Source organism: Callithrix jacchus, chromosome 12 (genome assembly GCF_049354715.1).
Source record: "Callithrix jacchus isolate 240 chromosome 12, calJac240_pri, whole genome shotgun sequence".
Classification (NCBI taxonomy): domain Eukaryota; kingdom Metazoa; phylum Chordata; class Mammalia; order Primates; family Cebidae; genus Callithrix; species Callithrix jacchus.
In genome coordinates, this window is record NC_133513.1 from 110610423 (window position 1) to 110636009 (window position 25587).

Consider the following 25587-nt stretch of genomic DNA (forward strand, 5'->3'; position numbering starts at 1 on the left):
AGTTAAGGGTTGGGAAAGATTTTCAAGGCTTCTGTTGTGATCAGGCCTGCAGGGAATAAGAGAGCCTGAGCCTTGGATTGGGAGGCACCTCAGAGGTGAGAGCAGGGTCCGAGAGCTGTCTTATCCAAGGAGCTTCACCTGTGTGGGCTTGCTCAGGTTACATCACTTCTCCGAGGCTCAGTGTCCTCATCTGTGAAATGGGGAATAATTAAACTTACCTCAGAGGCTCATTTGTGAAGATTAAATGAAATAATGCATATAAGAAGTTCAGCACCATGCCTCATTATCAAGGTTCAAGAACAGCTGTAATTTCAGCGCTTTGGGCGGCTGTGGGCAGATCACCTGAGGTCAGGGGATCGAGACCAGGTTGACCAATGTGGTAAAACCCCATCTCTCCTAAAAATACACAAATTAGCCAGGATTGGTGGTGGGCACCTGTAATCCCAGCTACTTGGGAGGCGGAGGCAGAAGAATCGCTTGAACCTGGGAGGCAGAGGTTTCAGTGAGCCGAGATTGTGCCATAGCACTCCAGCCTGGGTGACAGAGCAAGACACTGTCAAAAAAATAAACCCTTGGTGGTTATTACTATTGGCAGTATGATTTTGTTGCAGAGTTAATACTCTCTTCTGAAGGAACTCTAAAAAGGAGGAATTTTGCCCACAGGTGTGTCCTCTACAGGGCCAGCCTCTGGGGACATGGTGGCTTCCTGACTTGGAAACCTCTGCTTCCTCACCTTTTAAAAATGCTTCTTGCAAGGCTTTCCCCACCCCAGCAGAACGGTTTCTTGGAAAGCACTTGGCCCCAGGTGGAGAAATCCTACAAGGCAGCTCATCCCACATACCCTTTTTACAAATGAGACACCAAGGCCCAGAGAAGGTAGGGACTTGGCTAAGCTCACACAGTTCACTAGAGGGAGAACCAGCTGTACCCTTGGTATTAGTTGGAGCCATGGTGCCCTTCTCTTTAGGCAATTCATTATGTCTCAAGACAGAAATACCATGTGTCCAACGACCAAGCAGTGGTTCTTGGCCACGGACGATTTTTCCTTCCAGGGGACATTGGACAACAGCTGGGACATTTTTGGTGGTCACAATTGGAGGGTTGCTACTGGCATTTGGAGGACAGAGGCTAGGGATGCTGGTGAACATCCTACAATGCTCATGACAGCCTCCTGCAACAAGAAATTATCTCACCCCTAATATCAATTGCGCCAAGCTTGAGAAATATCGCACTGCAGGCATTTCATAGATCAGAAGGGGAAATTAGTTTGGGGGTCCAGAAGCAACTGTTCCACTCCCTGTGGACGATACTACAGAATAATAACAGCAACTCACACCAAGAAATAGATTTTCCAGACACCAAGAACTTTCATTTACATAGTATTATTTAAGCCTCACAGTAATCCCAAAAAGGTAGGTGTGATGATCCCATTTTACAGATATGAAAATAGAGTATCTGAGAGTGGGTATGACCTGCCAAGTCCACACAGGGATGAGGCAGACAGGAGCAGGGCTAGAAGCCAGATCTGCTCACTGCTGCAGCTTTGCGTTAGATACTCCAGCTTCCTCGCATGCTAGGGTCGGGCCCTGATTGAGACAGAGTGATGTGTTCTATGATGCCAGAGTCTGGGGAAGGAGGAACCCATGACCATTTAGAAAATAGACAACTTTCCAGCTACCTAAAATAAATTACTCAGTAAATTCCACTTCACTGATTCTCACTGATCAAAGTAAAGGATCAGGAAAAACAAAACCTGGGTCTTGGGAACCACTTCAGGGTGACTGTGAAATTTTAACCTGGCTGGGGAGACTTGCAGTAGCAAGCTAGGGCTGGACTGCACACTTCCGATACCAGCTGACAGGTTTGTGGACTCTGGAGAGAAACAGCATCTGCTCAGAATAAAGAGGCAATATTGAGTTTCTCTTCCACGAGTAAACAGCCTTCTGCTTCCTGTTCCCAGTCACCTGTGGGGTGGTGGCTAGCTGGCTTCCCAGCATAACTAGAGATTGGACACTAAGCTGCTACCTCTCCACTCTTGGCACTGGAACTATCAGGCTGAGATAGACCAGGGGTAGCTGGGGCTCCTCATCCATGAGACCTGCAGGAGCAAAGGTTCAGTCTTATATCACCTCCCCCTCCTTTATCCCCATGCTTGGCAAGATACTTTCCCACGCTTGCAAATTACCTTTCAATGTAATCATAGCCAGCCCCTATTCTTAGGATAATTGTGAATTGATTAATCATTTATTGAACACCTACTATGTGCTGCAGATTCAGTGGGGAGTGAACCACACAGGTCCTGGAACTCACAGAGCTTATTTTATTTCATTTGAGATGGAGTCTCACTCTGTCACCCAGGCTGGAGTGCAGTGGCGTGATCTCGGCTCACTGCAACCTCTGCCTCCCAGGTTCAAGTGATTCTCCTGCCTCAGCCTCCTGAGTATCTGGGACTACAGGTACTTGCTGCCATGCCCAGCTATTTTTTTTTTGTATTTTTAGTAAAGACAGGGTTTCACCTTGTTAGCTAGGATGGTCTTGATCTCCTGACCTCGTGATCCGCCCATCTCAGCCTCCCAAAGTGCTGGGATTACAGGTGCGAGACACCACGCCTGGCCTTATAGAGCTTATTATTTGAGATATGTGGAGGTGGGGGTGGACATATCATCAATACATCAAGTCAAAATGTGACACATCAACAATGGCATCTCAGGAGATTGATCTATTGGTGGTCAGGGCATCAGACATCAATATCCCTGGAGGAAGGAATATTAGGCTGGAATTTAGTGTGTCAGGAGGAGTTTTCTTCTACTCTTAGAACCTCCTCATTCCAACCCCTTCATTGAGGTTCTCAGTACACAGAACTGGGGGCCACTGGGTGGGATGAAGTGTCAGAAGGATGAGCTGAAAGTTCCTGTAATTTCTCCTGGCAGCCTGGCTCAGAGTGAGGGCAGGTATGCCGAAACCTGCTGCTGATGCTCATGTCGTCCACCAGCCACTATGAATGGACTAAACACCTGTAGTGCTCCGTGCACCATGCCAGGCCCTGGGTGAGTGGCAGTCCTCACGGAGCTCCAGTGCAGCTGGAAAGGCAGACTCCAGGATGAGCTCAACACTGAGAGAAGTGGCACCGCCATCACCTACATGGGCACTTTACTTGCTCTTAAATACTTGTGTAGAGTAGAAGGGATACACATATGTCAAGTAATGAAAGCATTAGAAGGACACTGGGGCTGGGCACAGTGGCTCACACCTGTAATCCCAGCACTTCAGGCAGCCGAGGCGGGTGATCACCTGAGGTCAGAGTTTGAGATCAGCCTTGCCAACAAGGTGAAACCCTGTCTGTACAAAAATAAAAAATTAGCTGGACATGGTGGCGAGTGCCTGTAATCCCAGCTACTGGGGAAGCTGAGGCAGGAGAATTGCTTGAATCCTGGAGGTGGAGGGTACAGTGAGCTGCGATCGGCACTCCAGCCTGAGTGACAAGAACAAAACTCTGTTTCAAAAAAATAAAAAAAAAAAGAAGAAGGACTCTGGGCAGGTAATGGGTACTGCTGGTCTCTGAGCCTGGATCACTCCGCCCACCACATGGCCTAGTTACCTGTTCTCTAGTTCAGCTCAGAAGTTCTCTCTTCAGGGAAGCTTTCCAAGTCACCTGGCTCTAGCCCAGGCCCTCCACTGGGCCTCACGGCACGGAATTACATACTTGTGTGATTACTGACTAAAGTCTGTCTCTCTCATTAATCCACAAAGTTCTCAAGGGCAGGGACCATATTTCTGTTTTGCATCCCTTGGGATGCCTGGTACATAGTAGGTATTCAGTAAATGTTTGTCAGATGAAAAAATAACACAGTCGCTGTTGCTGCGACCGCAGTGAGAAAGCCTTGATTGGTTCCTCTCCTTCAAGGAACCATTCGGTGCCTTATCAGATTCCTCTTGCCTTTCGATCTTCTAAATATTCCGCAGGGCTGATTTAACAATCCCGATCTTCAGATGAGGAAATCAGGGCTCCCTCCAGGCTCAGTGCATTACTAGGGTGCTAGTCTGGGCTGCAGAGATGACTTTCCCTAGTTCATGGATTCTGGACTTGGCCTGTACAGTAGAATCACCTGAGGACTTTGGAGAACAACCCCTGCCTGGGGCCCACCCCCAGAGATTCTTTCAGTTGTTGGGGGTGGACCCTGGCCTCGGTGTTGTTAAAATGCTCTCCAGCCAATTTGAACTTGCAGACAGAGTGGAGGATACAGATCTAGCCATAGTTGGAGAACCAAAGGGTGAAACCCCACCTACATTTTACCCGTGAAACACTGGGAGCCCAGAGAGGGGCAGATCTCACTGAAGGTCACACAGCATGTGGGAGGCCATCCTGGACAGCAGCCAGGCTCTACAAGAGTGCTCAGAAAGCCATTCCCCTGTGCAGGGGCAGCCTTCTCCTGAATCTCCTAAACTCCTCCACCCCAGAGCAGGGTGCCTTTCAGACAGAGAGAAGGGGGCTGCTTCTCAGGCTGAACCTCAGAGCCCCTTAACCCAGTCTAATGGAGGGGCTGTGTACAGTGAGTGGGCCAGGAGGAGGCACAGCCAGCGCTCCCCTTGGGCTCACAGAAACCTATCCCCTTGTCACCCCCGACCCCAAGGTAAAAGCATCTGACAGCAATAACTTAAGCATACCCTTCAAATGGCCCTCTATGGCAGACACACCCGAATGTGCGTTCCAATCTAGGGAATCTGGGCGTGGCCAACCTGGAGGTTCATTCCTTACTGATGAAGAGCATCTGAGTCCCTGGACTGTTCTATGAAACAGAGGCCATACAGGGGATTCAGGCCCTGAGTTTTGTGTTGGTTGAAGATTTCAGGTGGAGGTTGTCGAGGGGAAGTCACTAAGAGATAATGCTATAGAAACTGCATGGCATTTGCAAGTGGTTTTCCTGCTCAGCCCACTGCCACTGGGATGTAGGAAGGTAGATATCGGGTCCAACCCACCACCACTGTGCTTTCAGCTCTGTCACCCGCTAAGGAAACCTCATGTCTCATTTGTTGGCTCTGGGTCTCTTCTTGGGTCTCTTGAACCTGATGCCCTCCCGACTGAGGTTAATAGGGGTTCAACACAATACCCCCACCATTGCTGGAACATGACAATGTCATGCCTGGCCCCCAACAGGGCTCGGACTCCTTGGTGGGGAAAAGGTGGTCTCCTCCCAGCCTGGGGCCTGTTCAGGGACAGCCTCCCCTGGATCAGAGATTCTGGAGCCTCATGGGGAAAAGGCCACAGTTTGCAGCCCCCAGAAGCCAGGAGGGGTCTCCTGCGCTCGAGTGCCAACCTCAGTGACCCGCCTGTGTTCCCATTCCTGGCAGAGGATTAGAACACCCCCTCCCAGACAGAGCTCCATGAAGGATGTGGAGAAGCAACCAAATGTCCCTCATTAATCACCGGCTCCATCTGGCTCCCTGCTTGATGGTTTTCAGCTGACTTGAATAAGACCCAATTAGATCAAAACATTTTGACAATTTATCTTATGGCATGAGCAGGTCCAGATCTAGGCTATGATTTCACCATCCATGAGGGAGGAAGGAACACAGGCGTGGGTCACGCACGGAGCTGGGGAGACAAGGGGATCTCCCCCAGCCGCCTTCCTGTGAAAGTGGTGCAGCCCCTTCTGGTGGCTGCTGACCCTGTGAATTCCCGGGCTGGGCCACAGGGTTTGTTATCTGAAGAGGGAAAGCTATTCCCCCTTTCCTCCTGACTTGGAAAAAACGAAGATCTCTGACTGGCTCACCTCAAGTCATGGGCCATTTCCAGGACTAATCTAACCTGTTTTTAGGAGGTGCTCTACTGTGACTGGTCAATGCTGGGTATGATCCCACCCTTCTGGCTGGAGTGGCAAGATCCTTTTTCATCAAGATCACTGAAGGAGGAACAGTGGGGCAGGACACCACAGGTGTGTGACAATTGGCCTCTGCTTCCTCCCCAGCTATCCCAACCAGGACCTGGGCAATGACAGCAGTTGGTAGTTGGGAATCTTTCTTGGTCCAGTTGTCTTAATTTGCAAACTCCTTGCCATAGCTTCTGCTCTAGGGCCCCTGTTTCATGCCTTTAGAAGAAGCATCCTTCCATCCTAAGGGGCTTGGAGGGGCTGTTCCTGGGGAACACCCAAGAGAGAGTTAAATGGAGCCCTGTTTACAAGGTTTCACTCCAAGGCTGCTTCTGAGCCATCTCCTTCCCATAGGCACTCTCCCTGAAATGCAGGTGTGGGGATGTGAATTTCTGCCCACTCAGGACCTCTGACAACCACGGCTCACTGTGATATGAGCTGAGCTTGTCAAATAGCACATCCTAATCTAGCACAGTTCAGGATTCAGCTGGACAGAGAACTCCCTGTCTTCCTTTTCCGATTTCTGTGTGCAGTCATGGGCTGAGAATGTGGATGCTGGCCTTTCTATGCTGGCCCGGGTGGGAGGTAATCCACATTAAACTATGTTAGCAACACAGACCCCTCACCCCTCCAGGCTTCGAAGATCCCAACAGGGGGACTCACAGATGAGTCAATTAATGCTGGGGAAGTGTTTCAAGTTTTTGGCCATGAGACATTCCATCATTTGACCCACTTTTACCAAATGATTTTGGAGGCATTTCTGGGTGAGTTGGCTCAGGCAGACTACTGACAATTTGAATTAATAACAATAGTACAAATAATAATATATGATAATGATACACAGTGATAATAGTAGCAAATCCAGCCACTTTTAAGCATTTCCTATGTACCTTGCACTGCATTCATTTTTTTTTTTTTTTTTTTTTTTTGCACAATGTCATTGAAAACTTCTACTGGTTCTAGTTAACAGACAAAGAAGCCAAGGCTCAGAGAAGTTTAGAAACTCTTCCAAGGCCACACAGCTAGCACAGAATTCTAATCCAGGTCTTTGTGATTCCAAAGCCTTCACATCATATGTTTCATTGAGTCCAAAAATGGAAACAACCCATATGTCCATCAACAGGGGAGTGATGATATGTAACACCCAAACTATGGAATGTTAGTCAGCTGCTTAAAAACGATGTGTGCCTGCATGTTCTGATATGGAATGATTTCTAAGACAATGGCTACGTGAGATAAAGCAAGTTGCGAAACATAAAAATAGAACAGTTCCATTTATTTATTCTCCAATCACAAAACGGGACTGTAGAACTCTATACGTTCATGTAAATGCAGAGAAAAAAGCCTAAAATAATAGGCACCACACTGCTAACTCAGGAAATGGGAGAGAGGTTGGGGCGGGGGGCGGGCGGGTAAAGAGTTTTATTGCTTGATCTGTATTTCTAGGACATTTTAGATGAACTTAGCTTTTTGCATTCCCTGCAAAAACTTGTGCTGTGATTGGAGCAGGAGTCCAGGAAGTGGCACTGCCTGGGTTTACATCCTAGCTCTGCCACTTACAAGCTGCATGACCCCAGGCGAGGCACTTAATCTTTGTTTCCACATCTGTAAAATGAGAATAACCACCACCAATGCCACAACTACCATCGCAATCATAACAATGATAATACACATCACATAAGATTAATTCAGGGTTTCCCAACCATGGTGCTATTGACATTTCATGCTGGTTATTTCTCTGCTGTAGGGGGTTGTCCTATCTATTGCTGGATGTTTGGCGGCATTCCTGGCTTTGTCAGGGATCGGTAGATGTCAGTAGCATTCCTCACCCCAATCATGGTGATAAAAACGTCCTCTGGGGGGCAAATCACCCCAGCTGAGAACCACTAGGTTAGTGTAAGCATAAAATGAGTTAATTCACATAGAGTGCTTGGGATGGTTCCTAGAACAGGGTAAGCCCAGGATAAATATTAGCTCCTACCAATTCAAGGGTGGAAGAAGACAAATGTGATGAGTCTTTCTCCATCCAGCCAAGCAGGTGTCTAGGGGTTGGTGCAGGGAAAGAATCCAAGGCTGGATGTCGGGGGGACTGGGGTCTGCTTCTGTGCCTGCCCCTCGGTGTTGCACACTTTGGATAGCTGGTTCATCACATAGGGCCTTGGTTTCCTTCTCTGTGAAATATAGGGGCCTGACCAGGGACTGCAGGGCACCACTCAGACCTCAGGCAGCCACTGAGTCTCCAGGGAGCCCTCCTCCATCTCTCAGAGCCAGAGGGTGGTGACGGGGTATCAGCCCCTACCAGCTCCCCACTGCAGTTGCCTGGGCTGCGGCTCAGCCTGGCTGGGAATACATCTCAGATGCGGCCCCTTCCTCCCTCCACAACTGGGGAGCAGATGCAGCCCGTGTGTGGCTGTTGCCCAGACACAGGTGGTACCACCTGCCACAAGTTCCTTGATTCTTGATCATCCTACAATCACTTTTGGCCCCGAAACAATTTGCTGGGTGAAGGGAGAGGAGGGCCTGGAGGGAAAGGAGGAAGAAGGGGAGGGAGGTGGGGGTGGCACAGGGTTAAGAGTGGCCTTTGAAGTTTGCAACCATCTTATAGAAAACATCTTCAGTCATTCCCCATTTGGATGATGTCAGGAGAGCACATTACCATCCCGAGATCAAATGCAACAGCAAGAATCACTTGTTGTGCAGCAGGCTACAGTCATATATCAAGTATTCGAGGCACACGCAATTCGTAACTTTCCCCGAAACAGATTGATATTTTCCTCTTCCACTTTCTGGGAAGGAGACATCTGACTTTGCTTCAAGTGCAGTTTGGGAGGTGGTGAGGAAATTAAACCAGCGCCATTGTCTTTGCATGATGCTGGCCACAATGCTGATGGCACAATTCTATTTCTTCTTTCCTTTGGGTTCTCTTGGTGATAGGCAGTTTGCCACCGGCCACACAGTGACAAAGAAACTCAAAGAACTCTCTCAGGCCCTTCAGGATTCGGCCCAAACAACTAGCAGCAGGGGTTGTGTTTTTATTCTCCCTCTTATGTGTTCTTGTCTTTTTCTTTTACTTTTTTGGTTAGTTTGGGCTTCTGGTGCAGGGCAGATGTAATTAATAGTCAGAACAACCAGTAAAACTGGAAGATGGGGGATTTTCTCTTGGTTTTTTTTTTTTTTTTTTTTTTCGTCCTTAAAACTGCAGATTGTCAGAGCTGGAAGATTTCTTGCAAATCACCAGACTCAGGTCTTTTACAGATGAGGAAATTCAAGCCCAGAGAGTAAAAGTGACCACCCAGGGCCACACAGCCTTGACTTTGGGCAATTTGCTTACCCTCTCTGCGTAAACACTTTCCTTATCTGGGAATAGAAAGTGTAGAGACCTGAGGTAGCTTCTTCGAGTGGGTGGTAGGAAGACATGAGAAATGAGGTCCTTTTAGCAATTGTGTCATCCGAAAGCAAGGTCCTCTTAAACTCCCTGTTCCAACTGCTGGAAGCTGGTATGAAGGACTGAAATGTAACTGGATTGATGTCCTTTTCTCTTCTGCTTTCTGCTTCTCTTCCCTGTCTCACAAATCTGTGATCAATGCACAGAACTTGAACTCAGAGCAAAGACAGACTTTTGAGAGCCCTTTGTAAACTGGGGCTCTGAGGCAGTCACCATGTGCCCAATGAAGTGAGGCAGGCGGGAGATTCAGAGGAAGATCACAGTCCCCTAGAAACGGCCGGGGGAGGGGAACAGGCCAGTGATGACCTCAGCCTGACATCTTCCATGATGGGGTGTCCACCCAGCCCCTCCTGGAAAGGGATGGTGATTAATATTAGGCGACCCATGCAGCTTAGTCATACCTTTTATAAAACTTGTAGTTTCTCTTAAGGCCCGTCTAGCAACAGGCAGCATATCCGAGTGGTTTGTGTGGGCTCTGCAGCCAGATGCTTGGGCTCACACCCCAGCACCAGCACAGCACTAACTGCGTCCACTTGGCCAAGCTCTTCAGCCTCTCTGAGCTTTGGCGTTTAACATCTTAATTTTTTTATTTTTTTTTGAGATGTTGCCCAGGCTGGAGTGAAGTGGTACGATCTCGACTTACTGCAACCTCTGCCTCCCAGGTTCAAGCAATTCCCTCACCTCAGCCTTCTGAGTTGCTGGGGTTGCAGGCACACGCCACCACGCCTGGCTAAAAATTTCGTATTTTTGATAGAGATGGGGTTTCACCATGTTGGCCAGGCTGGTCTCCAACTCCTGACCTCAAGTGATCCACCCACCTTGGCCTCCCAAAGTGCTGGATTACAGGCATGAGTCACCACCCCACCCTTAACATTTTAACTTTTTTAAGGAACTGTAACGCATGTATTAAGACATGAAACATGCAAGTAAGTGATGAAGCCCTGTGAACTCACTTCCAACCTAAGAAGTAGGCCTTGGATGGGCCTCTGTCTTCCAGTCCCCTGCTCTACCCAGAAGTAACCATGATCCTCAAACACCTCTATGGTTTCCTTATTGTTGTTGTTGTTCCTTAAAAAGACTTAATTTTTATTGTTTGTATATGTAACCCTAAGTAACATATTGCTTATTTTTTTGAGCTTCATAAAAGCTGTATCGTACTCTGTGAGGTCTTCTGTGACTTGGTGTTTCCCCCACTTAAAGTTACATTTCTAAGAGTCATCCTTGTTATGGTTCAAGGCCATGTTTCCTGTTTTTCTCTGCCGGAGCAAGCCCCATGGTAAGAGTACACCACCATTTACTTATCCATGCTCCTTCTGATGGGCGCTTAGGTTGGATTCAGTGTTTTTGCAATTATAAAAAGTAGTTCTATGAACATTTTAATATGTGCACACATGTATGGGTTTCTTCAGGATACATGTACAGAAGTGGGACGGCAAGCTCATGGGGAATAGAATATTCAACTTTATGGACTAGCATCAAATTATTTTCCGGTGTGCTTGTCCCCAAAGCTCCCCCCGCTTTTTTTGTTTGTTTGTTTATAACATGGGTGCCAACCTCATAGGGCTGATGCTATAATTAAATGAGGAGATGCACCAGGAAACATTTAGCACAGTGTTTGCACTTAGCAGATGTCCAGGGCACATTATCTATGATTTTCTGCTTTCACCCTCCTCCACTACCCTGGGGTGGAGAGAATCCTTATCCATCTCCAACAATAGTTTGCTGCTGCTCATCCAGGAGCCCTTTGTGAATCTGACTTGGACTTTAGGGCTTATAAACCATGGTTGGATTTTTCCATCCACAGTTTCCTCAGTGATGCTGGCCGGTTACTCCTCTCTGTTCATCACATGCGCCTCTCTCACTGTGCCTCAGTCAGAACAAGCCCCTGAAGTTAACTTCAGGCAGACCAGTGCTGCTCAAATTCTGATGAGGATCTGGCAGAAATGCAGATCTTGATTTTTCTTAACTTTTATTTTAGGTTCAGGGATGCGTGTTCAGGCTTGTTATATAAGTAAACTCATGTCCCCAGGGGTTTGTTGTACGCATTATTTAGTTACCCAGTTACTAAGCTTAGTAACAACAGTTATATTTTTCTGATCCTCTCCCTCGTCCCACCGTCACCCTCAAGTAGGCCCCAGTGTCTATTGTTTTCCTCTTTGTGTCCTTGAGTTCTTATCATTTAGCTCCCACTTATACATGAGAACATGTAGCATTTGGCTTTCTGTTTCTGTGTTAGTTTGCTAAGAATAATAGCCTCCAGCTCTATCCATGTTCCTGCAGAGGACATTATCTTGTCCTTTTTTATGGCTGTGTAGTATTCCATGGTGTACATGTACCATATTTTCTTTATCTGATCATTGATCGGTGTTTAGATTGGTTCCATGTCTTTGCTATTGTGAATAGTGCTGCAGTGAACATTCACATGCATTTGACTTTATGGTAGAATGATTTATATTCCTTTGGGTGTATACCCAGTAGTGGGATTGCTGGGTCAAATGGTAGTTTTGTTTTTAGCTCTTTGAGGAATCACCACACTGCTTTCCACAATGGTTGAACTAATTTACACTCACACCAGCAGTGTATAAGCATTCCATTTTCTCCACAATCTCCTCAGCATCTGTTATTTTTTGACTTTTTAACAGTAGCCATTCTGACTGGCATGAGATGTTATCTCATGTGGCTTTTATTTGCTTTTCTCTAATGGTCAGTAACATTTAGCTTTTCTTTATATGCTTTTTGGTCGCATGTATATCTTCTTTTAAAAGTGTCTGTTTATAGCCTTCACCCACTTTTTAATGGGGTTGCTTTTTCTTGTAAATTTAAGCTCCTTATAGATGTTGGATATTAGACCTTTGTCAGATGCATAATTTGCAAATATTTTCTTCCATTATGTGGGTTGTCTGTTTACTCTGTTGATAGTTTCTTTTGCTGTGAAGAAGGTCTTAAGTTTAATTAGATCCCAATTGTCAATTTTGCTTTTGTTGTGCGATTGTTTTTGGTGTCTTTGTCATGAAATCTTTGCCTGTTCATATGACTGATCCTGATTTAGTAGCCCTGGGAAAGATTGGGGATTCTGCATTTCTAATCACCTCCCAGGTGATGCTGATGTTGCCGGTCCATGGACCATCCATTGTGAAGCGAGGGTGTAGACCACCTAGGCCCTCTAAGCCAGAATAAAACAAATGCACTCTCCAAGTTTTGTGACAGTTTGTCTAGTCTGACAATAGACAGAAGAGTAATCTTGTGTGTCTAATTAAGTGCTTGATGGCGAGGAGATAGGATGATGGGAGAGTGGAGGAAGGACCAATAGCCCACAGAAGCCATGGTTGGGGGAAATGCTTTTGCAAAGAGCGCTATCCACACTGCGTCCTGGAGAAAGGCCTGAGTTAGCAAGGCTATGCCAGGAGACAAGTCCTCAGACCACAGACTGAGTCTTTGCATAGGAGTGATCTGTGAGTTGATAATGTCCTTTCCATTGTGTAGGGCCAGCATTTCCTCTATGAATTTTTTTCAATGACTTTATAAAGAGTAGCTCTGAGTGTTATTAGGAGAAGGATCAAAATTGAGTGGTTCCACCTGCCTTGTGCCGTCTTTATCAGGATATTTAGAGGCAAAAGCTCCACCCTGGAGCCTGGAGAGCATTGTTTGGATTCAGCCCTGCCTCCTGTGCTCCCCTTCCCACCTCAGGCCTGGGAATTCTGGAGCTCACCTATAGGGAGATGGTTCAGGGAATGCTCCAGTGGATGGTGGTGGAATGTGCCTTTTTCTCTCAAAAACCTGCCCCCTCCTCTAACTATTTCTAGGTAAAGTAATCACTTGGCTTTTCAAAGCTGAGAACTACTTGGGATATTCCAAACATAGGGCATTTCTTCAGAACTGTTCATGAGACAAAGCTCTTGCTCTGCTGTGAGCTCAGTGTGTTGGGCTTTAGAAGATTAAATTATTATTTTTTTAAAGTGGAGGCTGATGCTTCTCTCTCATCTCTGTCTTTGCTGTTGACAGCCAGACACCCAGGAAAGCGTGCAAACACAGTTATCCATGGCTTGTCACCAAAGATATTTATCACTTCTTAGCACTGTGCACAGCTCCTAGACAAGACACCCAATGCACCCAAATGGGACATTTTTTTCCTCCTTGTTTCAAAGTGAAAATTCCCCAGTAATATCTGAGTCAGGAGAGTGGTGACTTAGGTTTTCCAACATTTAAGCCCAGATGCAGGTGTATAAACCTCTGAAGCCAATGCTAAGTGCTTTGTGAATTCAATTCTGCATTTGACTTCAAATGCTCACCTTTTGGTGCCTCCCAAATCCTTCTGTGGCAGGTGGTTCCTAATGTTTCCCTTAAGGGCCACCTTGGTAAGGAGCAGCTGTGGGAACTCTAAGCCAGAATGCAAGGGCTAAGCTTGGCCCACTCTGCCAACAAGTAGCTGCCGGATCCCAGGTAGATCTACTCACCTCTCTGCACTTCTGCCTGCTTATTTGAAAAAAAAAATCAACAATTTTCAAGCATTTTGTAAAACAAAGAAACTTTGATCAAACAAAGTCTTCCATGGAGCCTCTGGTAGGACAGATGGAAGCCAGACTGATTTGGTGGAGGCAGAGTTGGGGGTCCCTGGTTCCCACTTGTTTTCCTTCTCCCAACCATGGAAGCCCCTAAAGTCACTTTAGGAACCCTAAGTGCTCTATGGAACACAATTTGAAAACCACCAATCTAAAAAGGCTCCAAAAATCCTTTTATTTTTATTGATTGTATTTTGTCGATGTGAGACAGGGTTTTACTCTTTTGTGTGAGCCAGAGTGCACTGATGCAATCAGCTCACTGCAGCCTCTAATTCCTGAGCTCAAGCAATCCTCCCACCTCAGCCTCCCAAATAGCTGGGACTATAGGTATGTACCACCATACCTAGCTAATTAAAAAATTGTAGAGACTGGGGGAGGGGTTCTTGCTGTGTTGCCCAGGATAGTCTTGAACTACTGGCTTCAAGCAATCTTTCTGCCTCTACCACCCAAAGTGCTGGGACTATAGGCATGAGTCACTGTGCCTAGCTGCCTTTTATTTGTGATGGTCTATGAAGCTATGGCAAGATGGCTGGGTTGGGGATGCGGGGAGTTATGGGCTGAAATATGTCTCCCTGAAATCAATACATTGAAGTCCTTACCCACCCCCATATACTTCAGAATGTGACTTAATTTGGAAATAGGGGCTTCAAGAGGTAACTACATTAAAATGAGATAATTAGATTGGGCTCTAATCCAGTATCACTGATGCCCTTATAGGAAGGTGAGATGAAGACACAGACACTCACAAAAGGAAAATCATGTGAAGACACGAGAGAAGACAGCTATTGATGAGCCAAGCAGAGAGGATCTCCGAAGAAATCAATCCTGCTGACACCCTGATCTTGGATTTCTAGGCTCCTGGATTGTGAGAAAATAAATTTCTGTTTCTTAAGCCCGAAGTCAGTGGTACTTTGTCATAGCAGCATGAAATGATGGTTTGGCTCTATGTTCCCAGCCAAGTCTCATCTCAAATTGTAATCCCCTCATGTCAAGGGAAGGACCTGGCAGGAGGTCATTGGACCATGGGGGTGGTTCTCCCATGCAAACTCATGATAGTGAGGGGGTTCTCATGAGATCTTGATGGCTTAAAAGTGACAGTTTCCCCTGTGCTTTCTGTCTCCTTCCACTATGTAAGACGTGCCTTGCTTCCTCTTGGCCTTCTGCCATGATTGTCAGTTTCCTGAGGCCTCTCTAGCCATGCGGAACTGTGAGTCTTTTGCTTGTAAATTATCCAGGCTCTGATAGTTATCTTTTTAGCAGTGTGAAAATGGACTGATACATAGCCCTAACAAATCAATACATGGAGGGACAGCTTCCCATTCAGTTTGCCATTTTAAGGACTTCTATTTATTCCAATATAAAACCACTAGGCAAACTTGTCTGTCTCCTCTCAGGGGAACTAAACCCATGCTCTTTACCTGGGAGATGCCCCTGGTCTCCCAAGAAGTATGTCCCTGCCCTTGGAAGGATGAGAGAGATGTTCTTGAGCTTGGCTGCATCTGGTGGGGGGTCAGGGTTCAGTGGGCATCCCCAGGGATGGTGATGGTAGAAAGAACCCTGAGAAGGCCTCCCTGGCTCCTGGTCTGTAAAAGTCTGACTGTAGGAACATTTAAGACCTACTGGGACCAGAACCCAGGTTTTACTTTTCCCTAATCAAATTGTGTCCAAACTAATAATAGTTATCCAGATAGAGCTACGCAAAACTAGCAATTTTCACTTCACAGGTATTTGTCTGGGAAAATCACAGTTTTTCACCTTAAGAAACTGCCATTTGGTTTCACAAAAAAATTCAAGGTGAAAAGAAATATAGGTGAGCATTTTCATGAGCTGGATTTTGGCAGAGGTGGCAGCTCTCTTCAATTTTGTTTCATGGTAAAAGAAGCCACCATGGTGTCAGACCAGGGAAGAAGTTGGGGGTGCTAGAAGATCATGAAAGGGGGTGTGCAGAGTCCAAGTGGTGTGCAGCAGTATCCTCCAACGGCATCTCTGGGGACTGGGTGGCACAGGGGTAGCACAAGTTCTAGGCAAGCAAAGGGGGGCATGGGACCCTGGGAAAACCTGTCTCCTTTGGTGCCTTGCCCTGAGGGGTCTGGGAAAGAGTTAAGTGTTTATCCACTCATTTATGAAGGTCTCTGCACTCAAGTCTCAGCACTTGGCTATATGCATCTGGGTCACACCTCCTTGGAGTTTTAAAAATGTGGTATTTATTTGTTCAACCACTTACCAAGTTTCTCTTTTCTAACAGGTACACAAGTGTGTGGGAGACAGGGAGGTGGCCAAGCTGAGAGTCCAGGCAAACAACAGCAGAAAAAGAGGAGGTCACATCTTTACACTTGAGGAATTGGCTGGCTGGTAGAAGAGACAGAATTCCTGCTCATGAAACATCTGGAAAACAGTGGTTTAGCAAGCAGAGGTACAGATCCAAGGGCAAGCCCTGGCTTGAAAATAAAATAATAAAATAAAAGCAATGCCTACTGAATTTTTGCATATAACTCAAGAGCCTTAAAAGTGTAATTCTTTTTCTGAGAAACCATCTGAGGGAAATAATCAGAAATGTAGTCAAGAATTTCAGCACCAAGATCTTCCCTGCTAACATATTTATAATAGCCCCACATTGAGAACCAGCCTAAGCTCTAACAATAAGAAGGATTAATTCAATAAACAGTGGTCTAGACCAGAGGTCAGCAAAGTACAGCCCTTGCACCAAACCCAGCTCTCCATCTGCTTTTGTAAATAAAGTTTTATTGGAACACAGCTATACCCATTCCTGTGTGTATTGTCTGTGGCTGCTTTGATGCTATGATGAGAGCTGAGTATTTGCTATAGGGACCATATGTCCTGCAAACCCTAAAAATTTTTACTATCTGGCACTTTAAGAAAACATTTTCTGACCTCTGATTGAACCACGTGAAGAAATGCCAGGCAAGCATTCAAAATGATGTTAAGTGTTTCGGTTTCGGTTTTTTGAGACAGACTGTCACTCTATCGCCCAGGCTGGAGTGCAAGTGCAGTAGCATGATCTCAGCTCACTGCAACTTCCACTTCCGGGATTCAAGCAATTTTTCTTCCTCAGTCTCCCTAGTTGTCTCAAACTCCTGACCTCAAGTGATCCGGCCGCCTTGGCCTCCCAAAGTCTGGGATTACAGGAGTGAGCCACCATGCCCAGCCTAGAGTTTTTTTATTGTCATGGAAGAATGCATATGGCATAATGGCAAGTTAACAAGTATGTAGGATATGACATTTTCGTATTAATAATAATAACATTTTTTAAGTGCTCATGAAGTTTCAGGCACTGATCAGATGATCTTTATAAGGCATCTTTAAAAGGGAAAATGCATGTGGTATAATGGCATGCAAGAAAGCAGGATATAAAATGCTGATGTTTAGTAAGAATTAACCTGTATTAAGCACACATGAAGCTTATTGCTTTGTGTATCGTTTCACTAAGCCTTCAAAAAACTCCATGTGGAAGCCACTATTATTGTATATTTACACATCAAGAATGAAGACAGAGAGAGAGGTTAAGTCATTTGCATTAGGAACCTACCTTGTGAGTGAAGGAGCCAGCATTCATAGACAGGGAGTCTCCTACACAGAGAAAGGACTAGAAGGAAACAGGGCGAAGTGTTAGCAGTGGTTGTATGTGGGTGCTGGTGGGAGAACAGCTCCATCCTTGGCATTGTCTTTGGCTCTGAGTAACTGAGAACCTAGAAAATAACAGCTTGAGCAAGTGAGGGGCTCATTTTCTTACATTCCAAGAAGTCTGGGAGATGCAGCCAGGGTTGGATTGGAGGCTCTCTGACCCCAACAGAAACCTGGTCTCAACCCTCTGAGTATGTGTTTGTCCTCACGTTTGTCACTTGTGTCTCAAAGTGACTACTCACTTCTTGCGTCGTTTCTTGCATTCAGAGCAGGAAGAGGGTGAAGGGTGAAGGGCTAGAGGTGGAAATTGGCTGAATGGCCTCTTTATCAAAGAACCTTCCTGTAAGTTCCAACTAGCTACTAGTTTCGCATATGTCTCATTGGCCAGAACGGGGTCACATGGTCACCCACAGTTGCAAGGCTGGCTGGGAAGTGAAGTCTTCTATGTACACACAGTTCTTCACTCAGGGTTAGGGCACCTTTTCCTTTAAGTTCTCTCCAGCTCTCCCAGCATCTCTATCTCCATCAGCACCACCTCCAAAGCCCCCTCCCAAATGGAACACAGTCTGCATCCATGCAGCAGTGGAGGTTTCAAGCTAAAATCAGATACAATTTTGGGTAAGAATATAAAATTACAAATACAAAATCATAAGCAGTGGCTCAGGCCTCTAATCTCAGCACTTTGGGAGGCTGAGGCAGGCAGATCACTTGAAGTCAGCCTGACCAACTTGGTGAAACCCGTCTCTATCAAAAATACAAAAATTAGATGGGCATGGCGTGGTGGCCTGTGCCTTTAATCCCAGCTACTCAGGAGGCTGAGGCAGGAGAATCGCTTGAACCCAGAGGTGGAGGTTGCAGTGAGCTGAGATCATGCCACTGCAGTCCAGCCTGGACAACAGAATGAGACTCTGTCACAAAAAATAAAAAATAAAATAAAATACACCCCACATGCAGGGCCTTGGAATGGATTTCAGTGACGGGTCTCCAGGAGAAGCTTCTGGATTCCAGTGAACTCAATCCATTTGTTTTGCATGTGCACCTTTAAGGCAGCATGCCAGGCTCTTCCAACAGACTGCAGCCACCCTGCCCTGCAAACCCATCTGCTCAGAGTTGTAAATGGCTGCTATAAGACCCTTTCTTGGGAGCAGATTTTGAGGGAGCAAGAGTAGTTGGGGGTGTGGTGGGTTGGAGGAGGTGGGGAGAGCTCAGCGGTTGCTGTGGCTCTCAGAGGGCATGAGAACCCTGGCTCTGACATTTAGCAGCTGCGTGACCTAGTGTTCTCATCTGTCAAATGGGAATAAGGGTTAAAGAAAGAGCAGAGGTGGAGACCCTGGCATACAGCCTGAAGCTATAGGTGCTAAATAAGCATCCATTCCCTTCCACTTCCCTTCCCTGGAGGGAGCAAAAGTAGAGGACCTGAATATTAATACTGGAGTCACCAATCACAAACTCAACAGAGTTCTCAAGGCTTGACTTCACCTATGAGCCCTGAATTTCTTTTCTCCCCCAAAGCACCACACAGTCAGGGCTGTGCACTCGCTCTGACTTGTCTCTGAAACCCTGTTTGTCAAGACTCATCCTTGGGAGGGAAAGGGAGTTGCACATTCTGCCTTAAGTTGATGGGTCAGGCTCTTCTGGTGTTCACCGGGCGAGGCTCTCACCAGCCACGTGGCCTCAAGGCTGCCGACAGCAGGTGAGCTTCCTTTGCTGGAAAAGAAAACTGGAGATTTCTTCAGATTGGCTGAGTCTCTCATTCATGCAGAAAATGAGACATGATATCAAAAGCACATGAGGCTCAGAGGTATTAAGCAGCCTTTATGGGCCTGTCAAATCCCATCCGAGGGGCGGAACTTCCTTTACCTGATATCTGTAAACTTCATGATGATTATAGTTCCTGGGCCCTGGGCCCTGATGTTTCTCCTGAATATAGTAACAATTCCCTCCCTAAGTGGGACCTGGAAGCCAAGTCTGTTTTCTGGGGCTCCTGGGTATGGAGGCATCTAATGCCAGAGTCTACCCCATGCTAAGCCATCATCCAAGTGTGCAAAAATCCCTCCAAACTGGGATACATGGAAGGTGTTCTCCCTGCTATAGAGTGGGGCCAACCCCTCCAGTCCTCCTGCTCCTGGACCTCTGTAGATGGATGTAGAGATGAGGATGAGTTTCAGGCTGTATTTCATGGCTGGCTTCTCTATATGGAATCTGCAAGTCCTGGTCCCTCCCACTCCCCTCACATGGCATTGAAATACAACAGCCATTGGTAACTGTTTCCATTAGGGCTCCACTAACCTTATCAACATCAACGCTGAATCTAGCCATGTGATTTGATGAACGACTGTGTGCATTGATGGGATTTTCTTGTGTGCTTCTCTGGGGTGGGGTCTGACCTGCCTTCTCCCCTTTAGGTAGCATTTGTTTCAAAAATGAGGAATTTAAAGATGCCTCAATGTTCACCAAGGAGGTGTCTGTGCCAATGACTCCAGGCTGCTAAGAATGGGGGTGCACTGTGCTTGCCCTGAAGAAGGGGTGTTTTCTAATTCACCCAAAGGTGAATTAGAAATCATAAGGGCTAGCTGTGGTCTGGGGCACTCTAAGATGTTGACATGAAGAATGTTAACAGAGAAAACTCTAGTACATAAATTAGAGTGGGCATTCTTCCTGGCAAAGATTTTCTTGTCAGCAGTAGGAAGAACGACCCATTACTGCTGTCTTTGCTACGACTCCTGATTGAGCTACCCTCTCTTGAGCTCCTACCAATGTGCTAGGAATATATGTGCTCTTTATACATGTGGCTTTTTAGTTCCCATATGAGTATTTTTATTCCCATTTTTCAAATAAGGAAATTGAGTTTCAGAAAAGCTCTGTAACTTGCCTAAGTGCACAGCTTGCCATGGGTGGAGCCAGGATTTGAACTCATGACTCCCTGACTCTGAGGTCAACATGGTAGGGGCCTCCAGCTGTCAGCTTTCCAGGGTCCTGGGAACATGAATGGCTTACAGATCATGGGACCACATTTATATACACACACAAACATACGCATGTGTTTAAATTGCAAAACATAACTTACATACAACAATATATAAAACAAATTCACAAATACATGAGTTATTGTAAAGTATACACCTTTCAACTTCCACTTAGGTCAAGAAACAGCATTGCCAGCACCTGAGAAACCCCTCGTGTCCCTTCCAATCTCCACCACAGCCTATTCTGACTGTTACAGAAATCACTTTCTTGCTTTTCCTTATTGTTTTATCGCTTAAGTGAGTGTCCCCAAGCAGCACAGTTTCATTTTGCCTGTCTTTTGAGCTTTCTGTAACTGCAGTCTCTCAGTGCAGTTCAACCACGTCTGGTTTCTTTCATCCAATAATGTGTGTGTGAGATTCATCCAGGTTGTCAGGTGTAGCGGTAGTTTATTTTCACGTATGTATACTATTTTGTTATATGACTGCTCTACCATTATTTATTTGTTCTTCTTTTACAGACCTTTGGGCTGTTTCAGTTCAGGGTTATTATGAATACTGCTACTGTGACAGTCTTTTATGTGTTCCTGGGTTATTGTTGAGTATATACCTGGGAATGAAATCTCAGGGTCGAAGGACGTGAATATCTTCAACTTTACAAGATACTTGACCAAATGTTTCCTAAAGTCATTGCACCAATTGACGTTGCCACCAGCAGTGTGGGACGATTCCAGTTACTCTTTCCCTTCACCAATACTCTGTGTTGTCAACCTTTGTAACTTTAGCCATTTGGTACGTTTGTAGTGATATTCCCTTGTGATTTCAGACACACTTTTTAATGGCTATATTTATTCTGGGGAAGCACAAATTAGCTTTCTCTCTCTCTGTCTTTTTTCTTTTCTTTTCTTTTTTTTGGAGACGGAGTTTCATTCTTGTTGCCCAGGCTGGAGTGCAATGGGGCTATCTCAGCTCACTGCAACATCTGCCTCCTGGGTTCAAGTGATTCTCTGCCTCAGCCTCCTGTGTAGCTGGGAGTACAGGCACCTGTCACCATGCCCGGCTAATGTTTTCATTTTTAGTAGAGATAGGGTTTCACCATGTTGGCCAGGCTGGTCTTAAACTTCTGACCTCAAGTAATCTGCCCACCTCGACCTCCCAAAGTGCTGGGATTATATGTATGAGCCACTATGCCTAGCCAAATTAGCTTTCTCTGAGTCGATAGGACTCTGTGATATTGAGTGAAGCTTACTGCAGTACTCACCAGTCAACTGGTGTCTGGGTATTTTGTACACATCACCCACTGCCCCTGTTTAAACACAGCAGTGGACAAATGTTGAAGACTTTGCAGGCTGAACTCTCTGCAACTTTCAAACAGTGGTCTTGAAAAGTTGGCTTATGGGAAATCCGTGCGGATGTCTGGCTTCAAGATCGACAAGCAGTCAAGCAGTGTGCACCTGGGAATGGATGGCAGCCCCACTTCTTAATGGTCCTCCATCCTCATTACAGCTCTTCCTGTTTGTTGTCCTGGTGCTGTCAATCACCCAAGATCTTTGCAGGGCAGAGGTGCTAATGGTCACAGCTGACACTTTCTGGGCATCTTTTAGGCCTCAGTTTTCTCAACTGGAAAGAGGGGCTGTGGGGATGAATGAATGAAATGATGTATACCAGCCCTGAGCATGGTGCCTGGCATAGAAGAGGTGCTCAGTTATGGGGGCTGAGACTAGGGTGTAACAAACGAGGTGCCTAGGGTACAATATTTAAGGAGGCACTCCGTCTCTGATACTAAGCCTGCACTTGCAACACCCTGTGAACCAATACCTCCTTAAATTTCAACTTTAGGCACCTTCATCCCTTCATCTACTCCCAACCCTGTTGGGCTTTGATGCTGTTGTGATTCTCTGCTCTGGGCCTCACCCCATGCCAAGTCCTGCATTACTACTCATTATGAAACATCAGGGGCTTCTAATACCAATTGGCTGGGTATTTTACACCACACCAATAAAACATGAAATAGAATGGACAATATTAAAGTTCCTCTTACATAATAATTGAGTAGGAAAACTAAGGTTTCAGTTATACATATATATATATATATGTGTACTATTTCAGAGTGTAAAATGCATTTCTTACTGTGGGTCACAGTAAAAATAAATTTTGAAAACTACTGCTCTATCAACCGTGCACCCTCAACAGTGTCCAGAACACCACCCACTTTGTCCTCTGACCCCGCTTTATCTGCCAAGTTAGTCCTGCCCCTCAGGTATCCTGAATTGAGCACCCCACCCCTCTGAAGCCTGCCCTGCCTCCTGCAAGCAGAGGCCAGCTCCTGCTTCTTTGTGTCCCTGCCTCACACACAGCAAGGCAGTCGGTGGTGGCGGGGCCAGATGGCTTGGGTTCAAATCCCAGCCTGCTTCTTACTAGACGTATGACCTGGGGCAAGTCATATGTGCTCTCTATTTCTTAATTTCCCCTTTTTGTGAAATAGGGATAGCAACACCCACTGGTTGGACTGATGGAAGGGTCAAATGAGTTAATGCATGAAGGCGCCAGGACCAGCTGCTGGTGAGCTCTCATGGCATGTTAGCATTAGTTTCATTTACAGCTTAGACCCTGGCATGGGGATATTTCTTTGTCTCTCAATGATTTGTTTTTCTGCTTAACTGCTATCCTGGACTGAGGCTTGTGGAAGGGAGGGTGTCCACCTGCTTAGAGTTTGTGGCTTCAGCTCCAAGCCGTAGGCCGTGCACACAGTTGGGGTAACCCAAGTCGTAGCCTTCCCCATGCTGAGTTTCCTTTGTCCAGGACACACTAGGGAACTCAAGGTCTGTCTTGTGTCTGCCTCTCCAGCACTGGCCACTGGTATCTGCTGATCCCTTGGGACCTCCATGCACCTTGGGTCATCAAATGAGACTCCTGGGCCATGAGCCTTTGGCAGGCAGGTCCTGGACACCTGTGGGGAAGGAGGGTGAGGTGAGAACAACACAAGCTTTTGAGGCACTGTTTCCCTGTCCCTACCACTTTGTCACTAGTTGCTGCACAGCTGGGTCAGATTTTATTGGAAAGATTGGAGTAACTAATGGGAATTACAATGCAGGGAGGGGAAGATGCAAAACTGCTTGATTCATGGGAATCCCACAGCTATGGCCTGAATATTTATTTCCTCCAGAATGGATGAATGGGTTATCATGGGAGTGGGAGTTGTGGATGTATGAGAAAAGGAAGAGAAACTGGAGCGAGCATACTCAGTTCCTGCCCATGTGATGGCCTGTGTCACCTTGGGACTCTGCAGAGGGTTCCCCCAGCAAGAAGGGCCTCATCAGATGCAGCCCTTTGGCTTTGGGCTCAGCCTCCAAAGCTATAAGAAATAAATTCCTTTCCTTTATGAATTATCAAATTTCAGGTATTCAGGTATAAGCAACAGAACACAGATCAAGACACCCATAAACTCCCAAAGAAGGCCCAAAGAGGAGCTGGCTTCCTGACTATGGTGCCCTGTCCTTGGGTCTTCCCTTCCCTGAGAGCTGCCTCATCCTTTAAGCCTTCTAGAGTTTAACTCTAGCCTGCATTGGGGAAGCTCCACAGTCCACTCAAAGGGCTTGGGTTTGTCCTGAAATTCATCCACTTCCTTTCAGCAGCCAAACTGTAAACCTTGTAACTCATTTCTGGAGGCCTATTAAATTGGTGAAGACTGACAAAAGATGTATGCATGTGTGTGTGTGTGTGTGTGTGTGTGTGTGTGTGTGGAGGGGGAAGACCAGAGGGGGTCTGAACAGGACAATTTCAGGTAGAGCCATACCATGTCAGCTCTTTTTCCAGATTTCCCACAAGGGGAAGGTGTGAAGGGAGGATCTGCCCATGGATCAGCATGTACACACAACTACAAATGAACACACCCATGCAAATACACAAATTCTACATCCAATGTACAGTAGACATACACATCACACATATATCATACACATAGCAAGAGACAAAGAAATCAGTACCAAATCCTGTGCCCATACACATGTAACCACACATGCACACACATGTATGAAACATAAGTAAAAACACACGCACTCAAACAGGAACCTCTTTCAATGACAAATAATAATTCTCAGAGATCAAACAGCTTAGAACATACTACAGCATAAAGGCATTTTCCTAAATGCAATTTCATCCTCGCAGACTCTGGCCCTCCATGTGAAAAAGCCTTTAGAGCATTAGAAAATATGGTGTCAGTTTCTTTTTCTCTCTCTTTTTTTTAAAAAGGGGTTTTAAAAATTATTTTATTTTTAACTGACAAATAATAATTGTATACAAGTATGGGGTACAACGTGATTGTTATGACGCTTGCATCTAATATGGAATGATTGATTCAGGGTAATTAACGTATCTATCACCCCACATACTTTTCTTTGTGATGAGAACATTTAAAATCTACTTTTTTAGCAACTATGAAATACACAACATATGATCGGTAACTGTAGTCACCAGTTTGTGCAATAAATCACTAGAACTTACTCCTCTTGCCTAACTTTTAACCCTTTTTGGCCAGCCCTCAGGCTACTCTTTGGAACCCATCTACCTAAGGAACTGGGGACCATGTCAGAGCCTTTTACCCATTTATGGCTTCACAATAACCAGGTGGAAGTTTTGAAATTAACTCTTATCTGCCTCTCAGGACAACTCGCCTCCAGAGCAGGGGATTCTCTTGAGGGTGAAAAGGAGGGAGGCAAGGTAAGGATTTATGATCCCCCTGTATGGGCAAAGCCTTGGAGTTCCTGCTTCTATTACATAGTCACTACAGCTTAGAGGTATCAATGAGTAAATGAATTGTATTGCAGAGGGCTTTGGCATCCAACAGACATAGGCTGCAGTCCTTGTTCTGTATTTGTGTCAACTTGGGCAAGTCGCTTAATCTTTAGGAGCCTAAGTCCCCCATCTGTAAAATGGATATAATACTGCATTCTTTAGAATAATGAGGAAACTGTAGTAACAAAACAAAGAGGTAACAAAACAAAGAGACACCAAAATAGAGTGCCTCAAGAAAGACACGTCTAATTCCCTCTCATGGGAATTCCTTCTCATGGTCCTGGGTGAACAGCCAAGGTTGATGGAAAGTTCTGTTC

General features: G+C 45.9%; 1 long non-coding RNA gene across 1 annotated transcript in view; it reads left to right on the forward strand.

Moving 5' to 3' along the window:
- The window catches only part of LOC144578511 (uncharacterized), a 145370-nt gene extending 130600 nt beyond the window's left edge, over positions 1-14770 (forward strand). The window contains exon 3 of the long non-coding RNA XR_013524424.1: positions 14589-14770. This is a non-coding gene — a long non-coding RNA (uncharacterized LOC144578511). The remainder of the gene's footprint in view (positions 1-14588) is intronic.
- The last annotated feature ends 10817 nt before the right edge of the window (positions 14771-25587 follow it).